The sequence below is a fragment of the Lemur catta genome, chromosome 5 (assembly GCF_020740605.2).
Source record: "Lemur catta isolate mLemCat1 chromosome 5, mLemCat1.pri, whole genome shotgun sequence".
NCBI lineage: Eukaryota > Metazoa > Chordata > Mammalia > Primates > Lemuridae > Lemur > Lemur catta.
In genome coordinates, this window is record NC_059132.1 from 103,268,314 (window position 1) to 103,276,496 (window position 8,183).

The window sequence follows — 8,183 nt, forward strand, 5'->3', positions numbered from 1 at the left end:
GCATAGGTGTGAACTGGTAGCTCAGGAGGCTTTTTTTAGATAAAATCAGAAAAGGAAAAACAGAGTGTCTATGAAAGTAGGCAGCTATCCAGAGCTTTTATTTTGTAGCTACATATAGATTTGTGTTTCAAGAATCCCGAAAGAATAAGGAGGAAAAATAAGGAATCAGTTCTGAGTTAATACTGTATATAAATTAAATTTCTAATCAATAATCTATAAGTTTGCTTTTATTTTCATGAATATATTAAGAAATGATGCTTACTCTTACACATACTATCCTTAATATCCAAACTTATGTAGTTAATGGATAAAGAGAAATTTCCTGAGATAATGCAATTTGGTCATCAAGATAAACCAGATACATAGACCAGTGTTTGACTAAATTAATCTTAATTTCTGGGAGAAACAATTTTTTAGTCTGCCTTTCGAATGATGCTTTACAATTTACAAAATAAGTAACGATAACATATTCTTGATAAAAAACAGCAATTTTTTTCTATTTTGTACCACCAAAGAATCCATTGAAAACTTAAAATTTATAACATAAAATATAAAAATCTTCCATAGTAGTCCAGACATAGCTGCAGAGAACTTACACGCAGGAAGAATTGGTCTCAACATTTATCTACATGTTATTTTTAAACCTCCTGTAGATATTCCTCTTGCTAAAGCGGTCACCTTCCTTCCACTGTTGGGTTTGTATAACAAGCTATAGATACGAATTTTCCATGTTTCTCATGTCTCATTTTCACCCACTGTGTCCTCGAGTCCACAGATGACATTTCATTTCCTTCTCATCAAGTATAAAGGCTCTCATGCACACTTCACTCTTCAGGGCCTTTCAGTACTGTCTTTCTTCCTATTTGGAAACTCTCTGGTCACACAGGCCACTGACTGTGCACATGACCTTGACTCTTTTCCAAACCCCATACCCATGACTTCCATTCCCATTACTGGCTCATCATCTATTTCTTGCTTCCTCATTGAAAGCTTCACTCACATTTTAGCCCTTAAGTCTTTGCTCTTTTATTTCTTCTGAATGACACATTTACTCTCAGGGCTTAACCATGACTTACTTCTAAACGCACGTCACCAAAAATTCTGAACCATTTTCCCTGAACTCTTGTCATGAATCTTCAAATCCTACTGGATTTTCTCTCTGACATTCCATTGTCACCTTAAATGCATGAAGGCAGGAACCAGGCCTGTCTTCATCGTTTTAGAGCTAGAAGTGTCCAAGCACTGTTTCTTAGGAGCTGAAGCCTCATGTGCACGGCATGTAGTAAACATTTGTTGACTAAATGAATATTTCAAAACTACTTGCCATTCTCCACTCCCATTTGACAGAAACAAGAAATTTAGTTAACATAGTCAGATTGGGAATAGAGAATAGCTTTTTTTTTAAAAAAAAAATTTATTCTCAGAACCTAGGATAAAATGCAAGACTCTTCTTTGGGTTTGTTCTTTTCGTTCATATTTATGTGGTCACAAAGTCAACTGTTCACATTTATTCATGTTGGTATTTGAGAAAGAATTATTAAATTTATTCCACATTAGGCATATCCATTTCATCATACTGCAGTAAGGATTCTCTAGGTTCTAGCATCTGTTTGGGTAAAATATTCACCAAAACACTATTACTTTGAATCTAAATGCTGTTCATATATTTTAATACAAGATCTTTACCACTTTGTATGTTTTTGGATGGCAGAAATATACCTATCAAAATATTCTATTTTTCATAATTCCTAACATAGTCTTTGCACATAGTAGGACTCAATTAGTAACTTACCAGATTTATGAATACATCATTTTAAATTCACCCAGTTAACTTTATTATTATAGTTTCTCAGTTTTTCAAGGATCTTGATTGCCAGTGCCCAAAGTAATCCATAAAAGCATTTTGGGCACAAGGTTATTTCCCAATATAATTTATATAATTTATAACTGATCCTTGATTTCTTAAGCAGTATCTCGTGCACTTGGTTCTCATAGCCAGGGAACGAATGAAGTCAAATTTCTATAAGGCTGAGTACCAAACTAAGGATGGATGGTAAGTAACTCTACTCAGAAATAGCCTAAAGCAACAAACCAACCTCATCTTTTATTAATCTCTCATTTGGCACCTCATTATCAATATATATTATTTTGTATTGCTAACTTTAATGGGCATGTCTTATCTCACTTTGAAGACTGTCAACTGATTGACAGTTCCCCTCCTGGCATTCTTTCCCTGCCCCCACAGTCCTGTACTATGCACCTGCTAGGTCTGCAGAACACACTTCTTGGCTCAGCATTAATGCCAGACCAACATGTGTTAATAAATATAAATTCAAATTTATAAAAACTAAAATTATATCCTATGTATAATATATGTATACCATGATGGACATTTCACAAAGACCTAAATAAATATTTATAATGTTATGCTATAAAAGCCAATTTAGATGTCTTGGTTAATATTTTTAATTATGTCAGTTCATGAATATTTTATTTCAAATCACTTCTTTCTCCTTGCCAAATAGAAATGATTATAACATAAGACCTCTTTTGAAGTCAAAACAGATCCTTTACTAATAAAGTAGAATAATGAAGGGAAAAATATTATCAAAGAAATAGAAAATTTAAATATTTTCTATATATTTGTAGTAAACCTAAACTCAGCTTATAAAAATCAGTTATTATGCTTTGAAAATTTATTTTAAACTATTTAATAGCCTTGTGACATCAATTCACCCCTTTTTACTAAGGCTGCACTATTTACAATACATACTATTTATTGAACTTTTCATTTTTATCTAAATGTTCTAAAGTCAAACAGCTAAATAATGAGAAACATAATCTTTGGTGTGGAAAACACATTGGTACTGATCGATTGCTGTGGATTATAACCAATCTATCTGGGTTATAAATTTTAAGTTAAAAATAACAATAAATTTTGAGAAAATAAAAAGGCTGCTAAACGTATTTTTAAAAATAGAAATGAGGCAGCACTTGGCTTATAAAAGAAAAAATAAAGAGATTCTTATTCGAGAAAGGCATTGAAAGGAGAAGTAGAAAAATGCCAAAAGTAAATCTCACTGCCTCTCCAATTTAGTATTGGATTCATAGACTTATTAAATATAATGGTATCTATGAACTCAGAGAACCATTATACTTTAAAATTTATTAGATTTACTAATTTAAAAGTTTGTATAGACTTACTTATATAGTATATTTTTATGTAACTGCTTTTTAGCTGAAAGCTACTTTTTATCCTGTTGGAATACTTACAGGTAAAATTTTTTAAAAACTTGTCAGGACAAAATGAGTGAAAGGTAATTTTCAAGTTTATTAATAAAATTTCCTTGATTTTTAAAGCGTATGTTGATCCTGACAATCATTCTACAATAGCTTTTACATGAATAACATTAAATTTTTTCATGCAAAATCATAGATAATGCACTTTAAATAGAAAGAAGCATCAAAAGTCTCATTAGTTTGTTTTAACTGAATATGAAAAAAAACTCACTTTAAAATATTTTATGTACCTGTTCAACATGACACATGTACATCATAACTGAAATTTTACTATGCGACTTAACATTTTCCACGATTTGTCTAATGAAATTAGCTAATTTGGTTTAATTATTGCTATTTCTGTTACAAATCTTAGAGTCTTTGTTTTTTTTTAACTTAGAAAAAGATCAAAATGCTTGTAGATCTCAGATTGCTATTAGATGTAATAATTATACACTAAACTAATTACTGCTAAACCAAAACCTGACTTACAACTAATTAAATTTTATTACATCATCATAGAGCACAGACTTTCAATTTAACACAGGGCACAACTATAAACACAAGAGTCTATCAGCCTGTATATTTATTTCAAGTAAAATGTCTAGGTCAGATTTATAAAGTTTGAACTTGGCAGGGTTTGTAGACCAATTTGTCAATTTCACAAAAATCTGCTAATTTGCCAACTTATAAGGAGAGGGAAAAGGTGCTACTTGTAAAATGAACACGCTGGATTACGTCACAATAATTTACACAACAGCTAAATGCATATTATATAAAGATTACTATGTAAAAAGTATGGAATACAATAAAGAAACCATTTCTTTTCAGTTCAGATGTGCATTTTATTTGTGACATCACTCTGAGATTACTGACATACAAATTGCTGAGCCTTGGATTCTTCTGTGTAAAATACAAATAATAAAAACATGCATATTATCTTAAAGGAATGCATGAAGCATGAAATGCTAAATCCTTAGCTGAGATGAAAATGCCGATTTGTTTACTGTTTAAGAAACCTATGCAGATTAAACATCAAAATCAATTGCAATCCAGTATTCTCCTCCAAATAGTGGCAAAATCTCCATTCATTCTTCAATGAAACTACACTTGAATTTGTCATTCACAACAATTGGAAACTATAAGCAATTCACTTTATAAACTTTAATTTTATAAAAAATGTTTACTTTCTACCAGATGGTAAGATTAAATTACATAAACACTGTCAGCAAGTTGAATCCTCAGATGTATTCATTCCCACCACAGAAGCTTCAAAACCTGTCTATAATTTTGTTACTGATGTTTAGAAACAGCTGTAGCTGACATAGCTACATGTTATATATGTCATCTTTAAAGGATTAAATATTCTTAACCCCCGATGGAGAGGTCTTTTGCAGTTAACAAATGCCAGTGTAAATTATGCCGGAAGTTATTACTCCAGCAGAGATATCTCAGACTAGATATTTCGTAAACAAAATGGTCAAAAATCAAACGTTTTTCATTACTACTGGAAATTCCATTTGAGTTGGGCAAAAGAAAGATTTTAAATTCACAGCACTTTCTGATAATAAATATAAGATAAATCCTCCTCTAAAAAGCTCCTCACATATATCTTCATTAATATTTTAGGTGGTAGTAAATTATATATTTTTCTCTTCAGAAGAATTCAGTCCATCTCAGGAGACTTTTTCTTCTGCAGATTTTTACTTGAATTTTTGGGAGAATCCTGCTGTCTCTCCCATTAGAGTTTAAAAGTATCTTTACAATAAATGTTCAAAACTGATGGTAGAATCAGCAGGATCTTCTGAAATGCTGTTTCCCAAATTTTGTACTCAGTTAGTCTGTCTCAGGGAGCAGAATTAACCAATCTGAATAGACAGACGGTAGACTTCAAAATAATTTGATTTATGAATTAATCTCATTAATTTTCAAGAACCATTGATTAATAGCAGTTCAATGTACAGATCCTTGGAGGTGACATTCATCAACACAAAAGTGTGTGTGTGTAGAGATATATAATATATGTGATTATATGAGATATGTATAATATATGAGAGCTATAATACATGTGATCATATGATATATCTCTCTACACACACACATTTTCCCTATATAATTGTCACTTTTAAACATTAGTCACTTTGACTATGTGAATGATTTTTTTAAGCCTGTAAATATAAACAAATGTTCTGAAAAATTGGGCAAACATATACAGTGTGTCATTTTTTCAGAACATATAAATGAAAATAGAAAACATAAATGAAAAGATAAAATGGGCTACTTAGCAGCATTAAAAGAGGTATCAGTTTAGAAAAGAGAATTCAACACAAATTTTCAAAATTAAAGCAACTTTTCATACCTTTTTAATATAATTCATGTCACATTTAAAGTTACCTTTTAAACTCACATACAGTGTAATAATGACTTTATGAAAGTGACTTTTTTTGGTAAGTCACAACAATATATTAACAACAGAGACATTTATAGATGCTGAAAGAGATATAAGATGATATGTTTAATTTCATATACAGCTTTTGGGTCTAGTCCCTCCAGTTTATAGTTATATGTAACTCACCTCACTCTAATTGAGACATACAGCAGCATGATCAGAAATTCAAGTTTGTCCCTTTTGCTAAATATCATTATAATAATATTCGAATTTGATGCAATGACTAACATTCTGTATCAGCTGCACTTGTAACTAGTATAGTTCTACAAGGGAAATTATAAGCCATCTCTTTGAAAGACACAGGTCTACAAAAGAATTCTTTTTTCCTCAATGTGTCACACTTATTCTTCATCCATTTCTACATTGCAATAAGCCTCCTGAATTTAATTATCCATTTAGATTATAAATTAATGTGCTCAGTATACTGAGGTAAGACATTTAGTAGAGAAATAAAGTTAAGCTCTTACTGAATGCAAGAGAAAATATTTATTCCAACTTACTGTTATTCATTCAACTTTCTACTAATTATGTGAAGTGTATACTTGTAATGGGATGAAACAAATGTGCAGTTTTTAAAAGGAAAAAAGGCATCCTTTTTGATAAATGTCTTCATTTTGTACTACCAGATGTCTTTCTGTATCCTCTCATGCTTTCTGATTTTATTTTTGTAAGTGTGAGAACAGTGAAATGCCAGCCATTGTAGTCAGTCAGCTTGAGCCCCAGCAAAGATTACATAGTGAGATGTTATCTTAGTGGTTTTACATAAATACTGAACTTGAAGTACACTTAGCTTCTTAGGATCTACAATTAACCATGCAGCACACCAAAACCCACAGTTGATTAGCTCCATCTTATAGATAATCCCATTTTAAATCCAACACAGAACATTATCCACAAAACAAATTTAGCTAAAGTTCTAAACATAGTTTGCTTTTTCTCTTTACCTTTATAATGTTCTAAAAAAAAAACACCCAAAAACCCAACCTATGGTTTAACAATTGCAATACATAATTACACAAGAGTAAACATCTGTGTTTTTTTAAAAGGCAGCAGGAATTTGACTAGAAATAAATTTCAAAGTCTATCAGAAAACTGCTCAAAATATTACTTCTATACTACGGGCATGTTTGCTAAATGTTTTGTGGTTTGGGGTCAATTGGCACAAAGATTCCCCCAGCAGCAGCCAAATGATGCTGAAATCTACCTCAGTTGATGATGCCACTAAAAATTCAAGATGAAACTTCACGATTCATCTGTGCCAAAAGGCTGTGACCCTGCAGTGCTGAGCTCATGACAGAAGGGCAGGAGGCCTCCATACGCTCCTCCCTCAATCATATCATCAATGCTCAAGCCCACGAGAGTGACTTTAGAAAAAGGTGCTGTGAAGTTATCTGTCTTTTTAGTTTCCTTTGGAAAGTTGCAAATGTGCCTGAGTAAAGAGTTTTAAAACCTGCTCTGTGACTATTGCCCTTGGGAAAATAGCCTTACGAAACAACCACGCTAAATTTGGTGGTGGTCTTTACCAATGGGACAATGGAGTAGTAAGCCGGGTCAACATATGTATACATACATTTAAGAAATTGCTTTTACATCACCCCTGACCAAAGAAAGAGTGAAAGAGGAGTTAGTCAGTGTGCATTTTAGGTTTCTATTCAACTTGCTACATGCTACAACAAAACGGGTCTATAGCAGCTGTATAAATATTTCCTAAAAGTCTCCAAGATCCAGATGGAAAACTGGTTTTCTAAGTAGTATAAGGAGACATCTGCTTAGTCTGCTCTTCCTAGCTGAAGACTGACTATGTACATCTAGGCTCCAGGTGACCACCTGACTCAAGACAGCTCAATAGCAGGTCAGAAATAAGACAGAATAGATATGAAAAATATGCAGAGATGCCCAACCATAGAGGCAGTCACAAATCAAAAGCTGGTTTATAAAGGCCAATCTTGCTTATCAATCCTTGATCTTTGCAAAGTAACAAGTGGATGTCAGTCAAACAAAAGGAAATGATAGAGTAATTTTTTGGTCCTCAGCAACTTCATAAATCTAATGCATAATCTCACCCCTGATGGATTCTACAACATAGCTGGAAAGGAAATCCTAAAATAATGAAATAAATATTGATCATATAACGCTATATCCCACTAAGTCCTCAGACAAAATCAGGGATCCATGAGCTTTCTTGAAGGAGATGTTGCTTGAGACGGGACTTGGAGCATGATTAGATTTAAACCAATTGTCTCTCAGCCTTAGAAACACCAGAGAGGCTTTTAAAAGTTACATATTATGACCAGGTCCTACATCTAAAGATTCTGAATTAATTAGTTTGGGGTGAAATCCTGGCAATGGCGCTTTTTGAGAGCTCCTTAGGTGATTCTAAGGTGCAGGTATGGTTGAAAAGAACTGAATAGACAAGGGTAGACAGGAATATCCCATTTCCAAAATGAGAAAAAAT